Consider the following 15,861-nt stretch of genomic DNA (forward strand, 5'->3'; position numbering starts at 1 on the left):
GGATTTGAGTTGATTGCTGCATTTAATTAATTTGTACATGGATAAATGAAGTGGGCTGAATGGCTTCCTTCTATACTATAATTTCTATAGTTCCTGTGGTTTTTCTCTCCAGAAGAATCATTAGAAAGGAGAGAAAACAGTTCCAGATTTGACCAGGTGCATAGTTTGGGTGGAATTGAAATGTACATATAGAACCAGGACCGTGATGAATAAAGTGGCTAATTTTGGAATGTGTCCTGCACTGAGCATGCCATAAATACTGTCGCTGTGAGTTGGTTCTTTCAACCACTGTTCCCTTGCCGTTCAAGAAGTTCTTTTAGTTGAGGCATTGTGCTTCTGACAGCGCACTGCAGTAGTTAATGGCATGATACCACAATGTGTGCAATAGCAATAAGATCTAAAATGTTACTCAGGAGTAGTTGAAGTCATTTTGGCAGGCGAGAGTTGGAGAGTGTAGCCAATAATGCTTTGCAGTTAGAAACGTTGGTGGATTTTCTCACACCGTTCTTCTTTCTTACGTCCCAATGGCTTTGAAAACGTATTTACCAATTCAACTATTTCTTCCCACACCTACAAATTTGGCACTTGGTGGTGGAGATTCCCTCTCTCCTGTATATAACTTTAGTCAGTTTACATACTCACTGGATCAATGCCTCTAGAGCCTGATTGTTATATATTCCTCTACATTTGATCTGAACCATCAAACTGTTGGCCACAAACAAGTGCTGATCTTGGTTGCATTTTTCAACTGGCATGAATTCCTTTTCAGACACTAAAAATGGTGCTTAAAGCTAGATGGCTAATTGGCTGTCTCAGTGTATTATGTGCATGGACTAGTGCATAAGTTAAAAAAAGCATGGCAGTTTTGCAAACCAATAATTAATCTCTGTTAAGGGCACATAAAAGTCAATTCCAGGGAATTGTATTCTGTACTTTCAGTTACAAATATCCTTCCAAAAATAAAATAAAATAGTGTAAGTACAACCTTTGAGCATGAATTCTGTGAGAGCATGATTTACAAAGAAATGAATATTCATGGGGCAGAAATTTCCCCCCATCGGGGGAGGGTTGTGCGGGGGCAGGCACGAACCAGATCGGCACCCCCAATTGGGTACGTGCCACCAATTGGCCCACCCACGTGATGTGCGCCCGGAAGCACTGAGCGGTCCCTGTGCGGGCGGGTGAGGGGGGATTCCCTGAGTGCGCAAAAGAGCGCAGAGGCACGGTGGTGCCTCATGGAGATCAGTTTAAGGTCTTAAAATTTAAATAAAGGAAAAAAAATTTTAAAACATGTCCCTTCATGTGACAGTGCCACATGAGCTGGGACATGACAATGAATTTTTTCAAAATTTTTAATTTAATTAATAAATCCTTCATGAAACCTCATCCCACCCCTGGATGAGGTTCCATGAAAAATGCGAAGGCCGCCTGGGCTCTTCGCCTGCCCTCCAGCCTTAAGGTTGGACGAGCAGCTCAGTTAAGTACTTTAATTAGTTTTTAACAGGCCTTAATAGGCCTTTGACAGTTTGGCGGGCGTACAGCCGACTCCGCTGCGCACCCGCTGAACTGAAGATCAGAATGTCGCGTGGTGATGTCGGGACGCCTGTCTGACATCACTGCCCGTCATTTTACGCGTCGGCGAGCGGGCCCCACCCCCCCGCTCACCAACGGGAAAATGCTGCCCATGAAGTGAGAGACTGACCTCTCTTGGGGCTACTAGAGCTGTTGGAAATCATTCCTCAAAACTATTTTAATGTTGACATCTGCTCTATTTCAGAGACTCAAAATGAAATTAATTTCTTATGGAACATTAGATACTCTATCTGACGACATGTCATTTATGTATAAAAATTAAGATTCACCAAGTCTATAACTGTAGAGACTTGAAGCTATCATCAGTTCTTTATTCTATGCCCCAACCTTTGGAACTTACCCATTTAAAATAACTGCGAATGTGTGTATGTAGTTGGCCCCTGACTCACCAGTAGTGCATCGTTTCTCTCCAAGTTAGTACTACTATATAATTGGACTTCATTTCCTTGGCCTTTCCGTTGTTGCCTCAGCTCTTGTTTCTGCCTAAACAGTAAGACAAGTTCATTAATGCCTTCGGCTGAAATCAATAACTATTTTTGGTGCAATGTGTATCAATATTGGTGCAACACAGAAAAAAAATTGGTAAAAGCAAGATACTGTGGATGCTGGAAATCTGAAATGAAACAGAAACAGAAAATGCTGAAATGTCACTCTCCCAGTGCTACGCTGAAATGTAATCTTGAAATACATGCTGAAATCCTTAAGTGGAGCTTGAACCCGTGGCCTTCTGAATCAGAGGGGCGAGTAATGGCACTAAGTCAAGACTGACACCTCAAGATTCCCCTTTACCTGTTCTGCACCTGCCATCTAATAAATGGAAAATCATGAACAGCCTGTGCCTGAATTTTTGATAAGCCAGTCAAATGCTTAAACCTGGACACCAAAGACGAAAATCCGCTCCATGCTATTTACTAATCCATCATTACAACTGAATTTCATGTCAATCATTACAAGCACTGCAGATCAGAGGAAAGAGACAGTTTGCTTCTTGTACTTGACAATGAATACAAAGTTACACCAATTTTTAAAAAAATAAAAACGCTTGAAAAACTCAGCAGGTCTGGCAGCATCTGTGGAGAGAGAAACAGAGTTAATGGGCTGAATTTTGCCGTTGACGAGCAGGGGCCGGGGCCCGCTCGCCGACGTGTAAAATGACGGGGGATGACGTCAGGGGGAACCCCCGACATCATCCTGCCCCATTTAAATTTTCAGGAAGGCAGGCCCGCAGCAAAATCAGCTGTGGGCCCGCCGACCTGTCAATGGCCAATTGAGGCCATTGACAGGATCAGTGAAACAATTAAAGGACCTGCCCGTCCAGCCTTAAGGTTGGTGGGCAGGCCAGGAGCCCCGGCGGGAATTAGAAAAAACATGAAACCTCATCCACCGGCGGGATGAGGTTTCATGTAGGGATTTTAAAAGTTTAATAAAGTTTTAGTGTAATTTATGAACATGTCCCATCTCATGTGACATTGTCACATGAGGGGGACATGTTAAGGGTTTTATTTTCTATTTTTAACGTTTTTAAAACTGTCAGCGATCTCCCTGAGGCAGCACTTAGCCTCAGGGGGATGTGCGCTCTTTCGTGCGCACTCTCGCTTTTGGGGAATCCCCCCCGTCTGCACAGGAAACGCATCGTGCTTCCCGGCGGATGTCACGCTGGGCGGGCCTTAATTGGCCCGCTCACGTAAAATGGCGGTGGGGCCTGCTTCTCCGGCGGGGATCGGCTCGCTGCCCACCAGAGATTGGGTCAGGCCCGCCTGCCCGGCAGGCAGAAAATTCTGCCCAATATTTCGAGTCCGTATGACATTTAGACTCTCATTTTTAAAAAATTGGTGTCACTTTGTATTATTGCGCCACTCCACTTGCCATCTCCCTCACTGCTTTCAATAACTTACGTAAAACCTTCCTTTTCAACCCTGCCTTCAATTTGTCATTGTAGCTCTCTATTTCTCTCCGTCTTTCCCCGTACTTGGTTGCTGGAAATTGTTATATGATATCTTTCTGAATGTGGGAGTTGTACATAAATGTTCTGTAACACTCCAGAATAAATATTGAAAATTTTGAAATAAATATTGCAAAAAAAATTGAAATGAGCACCTGGCACAATTTCCAGATTTTGGAATTGGATCATTCTATTCTTCAAAGCCAATTCTCAATGAGCCACAAGGTAAATTGCACATATGACTGAGCTCTTGAATGGGGAGAGACTTCAGATGCTGACCTTTTTTGGTTACTTTAGTACCATTTTTGTCCTTTTTTTTGCAGATTTTGTCAATATTTATGACATTTTCATTTGTATTGGAGGGACCATTTTTATTTGTACATTATATTGCGGATCTTTTATTGGCAGCTAAGTAGGTGGAAATCACACTGTTGGTAAAGCCTCAATAACGATAAATAAGACCCAAGAAAAGGATTTCTTTCATTCTAAACTTTCACAACATCTAAGAACATACTGAAAAGTCACATGGCAGGGAGTGATTGAATGAAAAATTGTTGACGGACATTGGTTTTAATGTGCCCCAAATATATCATTTCATGGTCAAATTGAAACACAGGAAGGCATGCCGAGTATATCAGTAGCATACACTATGCCAATAATCATGTCTTTAGCCCTTGAGACATCTACATGTGAAGATAACTATGTGCATGGATTCCAGGATCAGCTGGAGCCAGTGAGAGCTTTGACGTCTGCTGTTAAGTACAGCTGAAACAATCTACAACACAAACACACTACTGCCAATTTTAGTGGTTTTTGTCCTCTGACTCATTCTAGACTGCCACTCCAGTGTTAGTTAATATTCCTGCCACACACATGTCATAAAGGTGATTGATGTATCTGTGAGCATTGCCAACATGGTCATGCAACTTTCTCTTTGAAGAGCAACAAGTTAAAACTGCTAGGCCTCAATATAACATGATTGACGAACGTATTGGCTGGTCACACCAGTAGTACATCCATCCCTTTTTCTGTGCTATTTCCAATTCCAACCAACTTTTGCCTTCCAAACATTTTGTTATCTAACAATAAATAATAATATAAATCAAAGTTTTATATAAAAGAGGTAGAATGGATGTATGATTTTAAAATGGCAATGGAGTTAAGTTTGTGTATACTATTCTAATTATGCCCCTAACCTTTAACGTGATTTCATTTACACTTGAAAAAAATGAGAGGCTAAATTTCAACTGAGTCATTATTATGATTTCTGTGTGCAACTAGTCCCAATCGCACTGTTGATTGGCTGCACGCATCAGCAGTATGGTTTCCAACTGTGATTAAATATATTCCTCGAGGTTTCATTACATGACTCGCCCGCACATTCCAGCCATTGGTTGGCCAACACATCATTGTGATCTACTGCCCCCATGCCAATTGGAAAGCAAAAAGACTCATTACCCAATTGGATGATGCTTGATTGTCAGTCAAACAGCATTTTTCCCCCCATTTTCAATATTTTTATATCTGGTAAAGAGAAATTTTCAAAGGAAATGACCAAAAAAAACCCAATCTTTTTTAATGTCCTTATGATTTTTCTCCAGGATTGCACACAGCAGTGTCCTGGAGATTGACCTTCAATTCCAGGAGACTCCAGGCCAACCCTGGAGAGTTGGCAACCCTAAACAGCAGGGGGCCCTGCTTCCTTACACTTCTTAAAGTTCGCCTGTACCTCTTAAAGGGGATAAAAGCAAAATACTGCGGATGCTGGAAATCTGAAACAAAAACAGAAAATGCTGGAAAAACTCAGCAGGTCTAGCAGCATCTGTGGAGAGAGAAACAGAGTTAACGTTTCGAGTCTGTATGACCCTTCTTCAGAGCTCTGAAGAAGGGTCATATGGACTTGAAGCGTTTACTCTGTTTCACTGTCCTCTTAAAGGGGAGTTGCATTGTGGCTGGAGCAGGTGCAGGGAGTCATGCAGGAAGTGAATTTGTCCTGGGAGAAAAATGAAGAATGGCACAGCAGGGGGCTGTGTGGGCTCCGAGACTTTAAATGCCGCACCGGAGGTTTTGGTGGAGGAGGTAAAAAGGTAAAGACGGTTTTGTAATTGCAGGAGTTGGGAAGCCCTCCAGATACACAGTCAAAAGGCAGTGGGAGCAGGCACTTATGGAGGTCAGTGCCAGGGAGGCCGCAAGAAGTTCAATGACCTCACATGATAATGAAGTGAATGCATCTTTAAGTGCCACTGTACCCCTGGCCTCAGTAATTCCTCAATCCACCCTGCCCCATCACTGGCCTGTCAACAATCTCTACCAATCAGAGCTCATACCTAACACTCATTCTCCAGCTCACCCTCACACACTTATCACTGCTGTAAGCACACAGTCACACCTCACAGCTTGCACATACTGCAAGCTATTCATTCAACCATGCCTGTCACATCACCCAAACAGAGTGCATCCATGCTCAATGACATACTTCACCCTCTCCTGCAAGATGAGGTAGTGCACAACCAGAGGTAGCAGGAGCTAACTGGTGGGGGATATATGCACCTATATGTCTGAACCCCTAAGGAGGAGATTTTGCTGACCATTATTGGAACTGTCATTGCTGAGGCTGTGGCCAGTAGTGGGGCTGAAAACATTAATGATGGTATTCTCATACCTAATCCTCCTCCTCACATCTGATGCTCTCCTCTGATTTACAGGATTTACATACAGATGGTGTAAGCCAACACCTCTTACTTTCTACCCTCCTCCCTCACCACAGCCTTACCTTTGTGCTTTATATCTTTCAAATATTCAAGAGGTGCAACCTGACCAGACAGTGGAGGAACAACAAGAAAATAGTGATGATGCTGACACACCATCACTTGATTTCACACTCACAGCCACCAGCTCAGAAACTGATAGATTAGAGGCAAGAACTGCATATGGTGAGACACTGGGCATCAGTGCACTGCAGCAATGACAGGGGGCAAGGATAATGCAATTGCCAACTTGCAAGGTTGCACATGTGTCCCCCTGCAGAGGGCTCAGATGGGGAGTTCAAAGGAGCAATGTAAAACAGAACACTGATGGCTATGTACAACAAAATGCTTGCTGTATTGGGAAGCACGCATTCAATGATAAGGAGCATGGAGGAGTCCAGTACCAACTTGGCATGGGGCTTTGCGCAGAGCTTGGTGCCCCAGCCTTTCCAGGAAGTGGTGATCACAAGATTTGGGGACCCAACCATGATGCAGAGTTTGATGGTCAATATTGCCACTTCCACTAAAGCACAAAGTCTGAGTGCTCCAGCAGAAGTTCAGACTGCTGTCACACAAGGCCAGTTTGCTGCCATCATGGCTGTAGATTACAGTGTTCAATGGAGTTTACAAAGACTCACAACAGATTACTAGGATTGCTGAAGCACCACTTTAGAGATTGGCATTGGTTCCATGGAGCATGAATTTGCTGTCCTCTCTCAGGACAACAGCAACTGTGCTCCCACCCTGCCACACCTTGCTATGACCTGTGAGCCAGCCAGCCTGCTGTGGCCCAGGCTGAGGTGGCACAGTCTGAAGCCAGGCCTTTAGGCCCAGAGCTGCTTCAGGTTGCCCTCCAAGACCAATTGCAGTCTCCTCAGTCATGCAGTAGCCACTGGGGAAGCATCTCAGAAGAGCAGCAGAATAAGAAATAGGGCAGACACGCAAGACAGGTAAAAAGGAATGCATTAGGTGGTTAGTTTAATTTTGTATGGATTATTTAATGAGCAAATTTATAAAATTGAATTAGAATGTGGATGCGCTCCTGTTGTTGCCTATCAGCCAACCAGCCTAGACTCTACTACCCATGTCAAGAGGGCACAGTAAGCAGCTGGGACTTCCAGTCGCTTACTGGTCTAGGTCATCTGTCAAGGTCATCTGCAGTCTCCTCTACTTAAAGTCAGCAGCCTTCCACCAGCCATGCTGCAGCTTCTCAGGTAGTACTGTGCAGGAGCAATAGGAGAGACAAAGGCACAAGGAAGACAGGCACTAAGGAAATGCACAAGGGTGATTAACATACACAGTAAAGCATGATTTTATTTATAAATTTACTTTAGAATGTTATTTTGTGATTCCTTTTATTTTTGCCATGGTCAAGCAAATGTTGTGATGCTCAGAAAGGCAAGGTGTGGGACTGTTGATAAATGGGGAATTGGGGTTGCGGTTACTGTTAAACAGTATGCAGCATACCACTATGAAAATCCTGCTCTTCAAAGTACTGCAGGGTTCCTCCAGAGTGGTCCAGGCAGTGGAAGCACTACCTCAGCATACAAATGGTCTGCTTTATCACATTTTACTTTCACTGTATGCCTGCTGCACATGTGTGCATAGGTTGCACTCTGAAATAATGATCCACGTTATTAGCGAATAGCTCTTGCCACCTACTTAAAGTCAGCAGCCTTCCACCAGCCATGCTGCAGCTGCTGAAGTAATACTGTGCAGGAGCAATAGGAGAGACAAAGGCACAAGGAAGACAGCCACCCAGTGCAGCCACAATTTGCCATATACCAAAACTGAAAGGGATTCCACTCCCTTAACACCCACTGGTGTGCAATAGCAGGCAGAGAATCATTAAGGTCAATGCCCAGTATCCTAGCAGCTGTTATGATGCCTTCATTCTGTAACAACCCACTGATGCCAGCTGCATCTGAGCCATCACAGCAAACCAGAGAGTGGCTACAAGGTGGCAAGAGCTATTCGCTAATAACGTGGATCATTATTTCAGGGTGCAACCTATGCACACATGTGCAGCCGGCATACAATGAATCCCTTCTCTCCCTCGCCCTCATCTTCTATCAGCTTGCTCTGTTCTAAGTGGCCTCTACTTATTCTCCCAGTCATGTTACCTCTTTGTGCACCCATGTCTGGGAACAAATGGTTTGTGAAGTTTTGAAGTCAGCAAAATGTACTTCAGTACCTGCCACCTCTAGACTTCTACAACTTGAAACAACAATAGAAAGCATAAACATTTGTAGAATCGAAGCAACAGCCAGGTGAAATCAACAAACAACTAACCTGTAAGTAGTTGATAACCCCTTTAAACAGCACTTGTAGGGGGTTGGTGGTGGGGGTTGGTGGCGGTGGGGGGGGGTGGCATTGGGAGTTGGGGGACAGTGTCCTTCCTGCTACTTGAAGTGTGTTCAGATGAGTGCGGTTGCAAGAGGCCTTAGACTAGAGCGTTGATTTTCAAAATGGTACTGCTGACATCAAATCAGCATTGCAACCTGAATGACCCCAAACAATGAGCATACTGAGCCCAATTTTGCACCCAATGTTTTTATGTAGCATCTTTCATGACTTCAGGACATTACAAAGTATTTCACAGTCAATCAAGCATTTTTGACATGAGGTTACTGGAGTATATTCAGGCAATTGTATTTGATCTTGCCAAGGTCCCAAAAACATCACTATGATAAATGACCTGATGATCTGCTTTTTAGTGGTGCAGGTGAGGGATAAATGATAGCCTGGATACTACAAAAACTCCCCTGCTCTTCTTCAAATAGCACCTTGGCATCTTTGAAGTGCAGGCAGATGGTGGAATTGTCCCAGATTTGCACTAAGTGCGGTAGTGGGTAGGTAAAAGTGCGTTATGCCCACTGGCTGCAATGGAGGCTTGCCGTTATTGTCCCAAACCCGCCGCATTAATTATGCATTCCCAGGAAACATGACATTTCCATGGCGGATAGACTCTCATTCGCGTGCCACGCCATCACTTCACCAATTCATCACGCCGGGGCGCCATATTTAAAGTCCAGCCATGCTCACACATCTCAGTGCTTCCAGCCCAGGACTACTGCAGGGAAGATGTCCATGAAGGGCAAAAAGGCAGCCCCCAGGTTTAATGGCGCGTCACTGGAATGCCTTTGGATGCCGTGGAGGTGCGCTGCAATGTCCTCTATCCCCGCTTTGGCCGCAGGATGGGTAGTGCTGTGACCAACCAGGCTTGGGAGGCGGTGGCAGCGGTGGTCAGTGCCAACACCCTTCAAAAGAGCACAGCCACCCAGTGCCCCAAGAGGATGAATGACATCCTCCGTTCCACAAGGGTGAGTCACTCTTCTCATCACTCTCAAATCACACACTCACAAACCCAACACACATCCACAGGGCCCTCAGTCACTGCCGGTTCAAGGGACCATTCACTCTCTCACACACACCTTCATTGTCCTCATCCCATCCATGAGACCACTCACCACCCACACATACCAAGCATACTTATCATGTGGCCTGGCAGGCATCCTGCTTACACTCTCTCCATCTGTATTCATGCATGACAAGTTGGCACACAACAAGAGGGCGAGGTTGCAGGCCAGTGGAGGAATGCCTGAAATCAAGATCCTCACGACTTTGAAAACAGAGCCATCCAGCTGGCCAGAGAGGATCTGGACCATTCCTGAGCTGATGGCCAGTGCAAGGGCCTCATTCCCGTCATTGTTGCCTTCGAGGACTTCCTCACCCTCATCTGTATCGGCGTCCTCTTCATCAGAGCAGACCTCCAGCTCCTCTATCTCCTCCTCTGCCAGCTCCTCTCCCTATTGCATCGCTAGGTTGTAAAGGGCGCAGCAGACGACGACGATGCGTGACACCCTCTGTGGACTATATTGCATGGCTCCACCAGACTGGTCTAGGCATCGGAACCTTATTTTCAGCATCCCGATGGTCTGCTCCACCAAGTTGCGAGTTGCAGCATGAGCCTCGTTATACCTTCGCTCTGTTGCAGTCTGAGGCCGGCGCACAGATGTCATCAGCTACATCCTCTGCGGGTAACCCTTGTACCTGAGGAGCCATCCCTGTAGCTCCTGTGGACCCTGGAAGACTTTGGGGATCTGTGACCGACTGAGAATGAAGGAGTTATGCACACTCCCTGGAAACCATGCGCAGATCTGCAGGGTGAGTTTGTGGTGGTCGCCCACCAGCTGCACATTTAATGAATGGAATCCCTTGTGGTTGACATAGTTGACTATATGATGCGATGGAGATCTGAGCGCCACATGAGTGCAGTCGATGGCACCCTGCACCTGTGGGAACCCGAGATCTGGGCACCTCATGATGCATTTGTGGGTGGCGGCTTGTGATATCCCACAGAGGTCACCTGTGGAGCCCTGAAAGAAGCCACTGGGTTGAAACTGAGTGCCGTGGTCACTTTCACGGCCACTGGCAGTGGATGCTCTCCATGTCCCCATGGCGCCAAATCCTGCAGTAGCTGGCAGATGTGACTGACCAGTACCCTATAAATGTACAGTCTTTGGCGACAATGGTTTTCGGTCATCTGCGCGAATGAAAGGCGACGTCAATAGACCCTGGGTCTAGCTAGGCGCCAACTAGCAATGGCTTGCTATGGCTCTTTGGTGGCGCGTGCAGGAGCCCCAGCCTCCCTTCTTCCAGAGGGTGCTGCTCCTCCTTCTGCACAGCCAGGCGCCTCAGTCGCTCTATTTTCCATTGTCTTCGCTCTCACTATGCCACAAGGCATACAGCTAGGTCACCAGGCTCCAAGATCCTGATGTACTCCTCGTGGAGGATGAAAGAAAGAGACGTTGGGTTAGCATGGATGTACTAAGAACCTCTGCCCCCAAACCCCGCAGGTGCTTATGTGTTACCTTCAGCCGCAGGGCAGCCCTTTCCCCCACCCCCCAAGTTGCCTCAACTGCCCCTCCCCAATGCACCTCAACCTTGAAGTCCAACAGGCGGCCCGGGCAAGCGCTCCACAATGTTACTGTGTACTCACCTCCAAGTTCCCCTCAAAGTGCAGCCCCCCAAGTGCACGCCATTTATGTGCTGTTGTAAAACACGTCAGTGTGATTGGGCGGACGATCCAGCAGGGGTCGGGGGAGTGATTCTGGCGGGCTGTCCTTATAATGATATGCTGATGTATTACAATGAGGGTCCCGATGTCCAATGGCGTGAAACACGGCCCACCATCAGTGGGCGGAGCAGATGATCACAAACTGGTTTCATTATGTCATGAAACCAATTTTTGGTCTTGCCACATTGTCCGCTCACGCCACCAAACACGCCCGATGCCAGTGGGCACAGAAAGTCCCGGCCAGGGTCTCGGTTTAATGTCTTATCCAAAAGATGGCATCTCTGACGAAACAGCATTTCACCAGTACTATAATGGAGGATCAATCCATAATTATATGTCCAGTCTATTGAGTGGGGATTGAGCCCCTGGCTTTCTAACTGAGAGGAAATTACTGCTGAGCTAAGCCTGATGCTATACTTTATCTTTCTTCCCTATGTACATTGCCAAAGTGATTAATTAGTATATCCTATGTTGAGGTTCAGTTGCAAAACTTGGTACAGTTTTGTGCATGCTTTTGTAAAAGATACAATTTGTATGCCAAATACTTAAAAATACTGGCCAGTCTCAAAAATTTGCAGAGTTATGGGGAAGAAGTAAGGAAGTGGGATTAATTGGATAGCCCTTTCAAAGAGTCCACACATGCACATTGGGCCAAATGGCCTCCTACTGTACTGTAACAGTCCATGATTCTAACAACATCCAAGATAGAAAAAAGAAAATTCTTGTAATTTACAGCAGAATCCAAGTTATATTCAGATTTCTATCATTCTCATTTTAAAAAAATGTTCAAATCTTATTTGTCCCCCCTGACTTCCCTGTGGGATTCTCCCAATAGATGTAATTTACGATCAGTCATTTGGAGCCTTCTCTGCCTTCATATGAAAGTAGTTAGTGCATTTGAACTCTTAACTTCTATGTGCTTTTCCCTTTCATCTTTGTTTTTATCAGTTGTAAAGAACATCGACTTTCAATATGAGGTCTGCAAGGTCATTATTCTACTTATCAGATTTCTGTACTTTTAACTTATTAGCACATTGCTTCTGTTGCTGTGCACTAATACTGTAAAATATTTTGCAGTAGATGATGCTTTGCTTTGAGGAGCTGGTAATTTTAGAGGAAAGGTCATTGACTCAAAACATCTGCTGAGAATTTGAAGCATTTTCTTATTTCAGATTTCCAGCATCCACAAAATGGAAGGGGTCCCCCTTTCACAGAAAAGTTGGAAAGCCACTGCTATTAGGGAGTTTCTCTAGCCTGAGTGAACCAGGCCTGATCACAACTGATTCATTAATCTAACTTAAGAGGTTGGAAGGTAATTGACACAGGAAAGTGAGGTGAGAATTAGAATAAATATTTAAGACAAAATACTAAGGTTTTCATATATCTTCAAAAAACAACACTGATAGATGAGACCCTTCTTTGTTAACCCGTATTTTGTGGTCTCAGTGTTTATAAATTGTGAGCTGTACAGCTAGGAAAAGGAGTCCTAACCTATTCAAAAGAACCTTCAGATCTCGATTCTCAGACTCTTTATCTTGAAGCAGCTTAACATGCTTGTCACAGTGCTTACATTGCACAGTTTCAATCTGTATGAAGAAAAAGAAAAATAATAATTACAATAAAAGCTTTCCTTTCATAATTTATTATATCTGATGTTTGTCACATAAAAGTCTGCAATACAGCTTTATTGCAAGATGAATTACATAGGGGGTATACAGTACAGAAACAGGTAATTGGGCCCAACTAGTCCATGCCTGTGCTCCACTTGTGCCTCCTCCTATCCTTCCTCATCTATCAGCTTAACCCTCCATTTCATTGTTCTTCGTTTGCCTATCTAGCTTTCCCTAAATGCATCTTTGCTTTTTTCCTCAACCACTCCCTGTGGTAATGTGCTCCACATTCTCACCACATTCCGGGAAAAGAAGTTTCTTCTTAATTGGCAATTTGATCTCCTGGTGACTATCTTATATTGATGCCTGTGGTTTTGTTCTTCCCCAGGGCTAGAAACACTCTGGCTCTTGTTGGTAGCAAGCTTGGAGGTGGGAAGGGCATTTACTTAGGCGGGATGGTGGCATACCAGAACCCCATCAACTTCCCACTTCCGCCAGAATTAAGTTCTGGGCGGGAAGGCCCACTTTCGACCTTCCCGCACCGCTGCCAATTGGTTTCTTGACGGCTCTCCAGCCAGCAGGTGAGGCCATTGGCGCCTCAACAAGATTCTGCCTTCTGTGTCTACTCTATCAAATCTTTCATAAATTTAAAGGCCTATATTGGGTCACTTCTCAGCCTTCCCTTTTCAAGAGAAAAGAGACCTTTCATCCTTCCCTGACAGAAATAAATACAAAGTTCTGGAATCATTCTCTAAAATCTTTTTTGTACCCACTCCAGTGCCTCAATATTCTTTCTATAATATGGCAACCATAATCTACAAATGTGGTCTGATCAAATTTTGATACAAGTTTAATATAACTTCTCTACTTTTTAGTTCTATCCCTCTAGAAATAAACTCTAGTCTTGGCTTACCTGCTCATGATCTTATTAACCTGCATTCTTATTTTTGTGATTTGTATATTTGTACTCCCAGATACTGGGCTCCTCTGCCCCATTTAAATTCTTATTTTCCAAGTAACATGTAACCTTTTTTTTATCAAAATGTAATACCTCATGCTTATCTGTATTGAAATTCATTTGCCAGTTATATGCCCATTCTGCAAGTTTATTAAAGTTGGGTTCAATGAGAAAAAGGAAAACAGATTGTTATATTGGAAATCATTATGGAAGAAGGGGTGTCAGATTATCAGCACAATAGTAAGAAGGTTACATTGGATTCAGTCCCACTGAGGGGATAAACATCAGCAAGGAACTCTATTCCTGGCTGTTGTCCAGTATCCTTTGATGGAAAATTTGTATATATGGATTTAAGATGAATACAGCAACCGGCTTAGTTATCATGTCTTCCATGCACAAATGTCCTACCAGCATGCACTGTCTAGGTTTGCATGTGACAATCTGTGTGGCCACCTAGGTGAGGCACCCAGGGGCTGCTAATATCTGAAAATTGTGCCCCAGCATCAGCTTTTTAGGATTGTAAGGGAAATGAGGAGACGAAAGCTGATATAGGACATTTTCATATACTCTCAGGCCACCCCAATTCACTAACTTATACATGATTATTATATGACTGAATCACAATTGACAGTATGCATATTTCATTTTTTCCTCCTTCCCTGGTCATGCACGAAGCTTAGTTGGAAGACATGGCTTGGGACTAGGTGCCAAAGCTTTACCTAAGCTACTCTTGAGCCAGTCGCTTGGAGGTGACGGGAGCTTAGTGTCAACTTTGTTGCCCATTTTTCTGTCTCCCTGCTTATAAAAGTACATATCCTACAGTGACATTGTTGAAATTAAAAACTGAGGAGTGGAGAGGATTGTAACCATGACTCCACAAATTCAGAGAGTGGCTCAGGGTAGTGGTATTCCAACATTTGGTACAAATTTATGATATTACCTGGAAAGAGAAATGAGAACGGTTACTACTCGCAGTTCCAATTGTGACACCCACTAGATGGATTCCCATTCAAAAAATCCAACTCCAGTCTTTTAGAATTCCCCTATCTACAAGTGAGTCTCACAGGTTTTGTGAGGGCTGTTAAATTGAGTAACTCATGGTTACACTACACCCTGTTCATCAAAGAACAGGGTTGGCAGATGGAGAGGAGTCATTAGGTTTCCTATCGCGCAAGCATATCTGTTAACTAATAGAGTAGCACTTGCAGTAGCTAAATTGATAATATAGAGGTAGAAAAAAGAGATAAAATAGAGAGGCAGGAGGGAGCTACAAAATAAAAATATCATGTATTTAAACAAGTCTATCTTAAGCTGCTCTTTTTGTTATCTGGTATCTTCTCAACACAACAGCAGCTGTGAATATAAGAAAAACTACAAATAATGCTTTCTGCAGAACATATGTTGCTAAGCAGCAGCAAGGGCAATGTAACCTCAGTCAGTAAAGTATAACAGTAATATTACACTTGAGGATTTTAAAGTATGATGGAAACAGTTTACTATTCCAGAGCAACTGTTGTCTTGAAAGGCTGCATGTCAGAGCAAATGTCTAGTCTTGCATGCATCCATCAAAATGACAGCAAATTTATAAATAGCTCAATCCCTCAAATGTAGATATGTAAGGAATGAGACTATCTGAAAGATGAGAAGATGGACGTCTGTTCACGAACTCGAGAGAAATATCAAGAATAAAAATAGAATATATTAAATTACTCAAAGTTCAAAAATATGAATAATTAAAGAATAAATGAGGGGAAAATGGATGGAAAAGTAATTTAAATTTATAAAAACATTTTTCATTCTATTCATGATTTTGCTCAGAAACATGTTTAGTGCAAAATCCAAAATGAAAACAGCTCAAGTAATAGTATCAAGATTTGCACATATGCCAATTCACACTACATTTAATGGAGTTGCAATCTTAACACATGTTG

Source organism: Cetorhinus maximus, chromosome 7, assembly GCF_964194155.1.
Source record: "Cetorhinus maximus chromosome 7, sCetMax3.hap1.1, whole genome shotgun sequence".
Taxonomy (NCBI): Eukaryota; Metazoa; Chordata; class Chondrichthyes; order Lamniformes; family Cetorhinidae; genus Cetorhinus; species Cetorhinus maximus.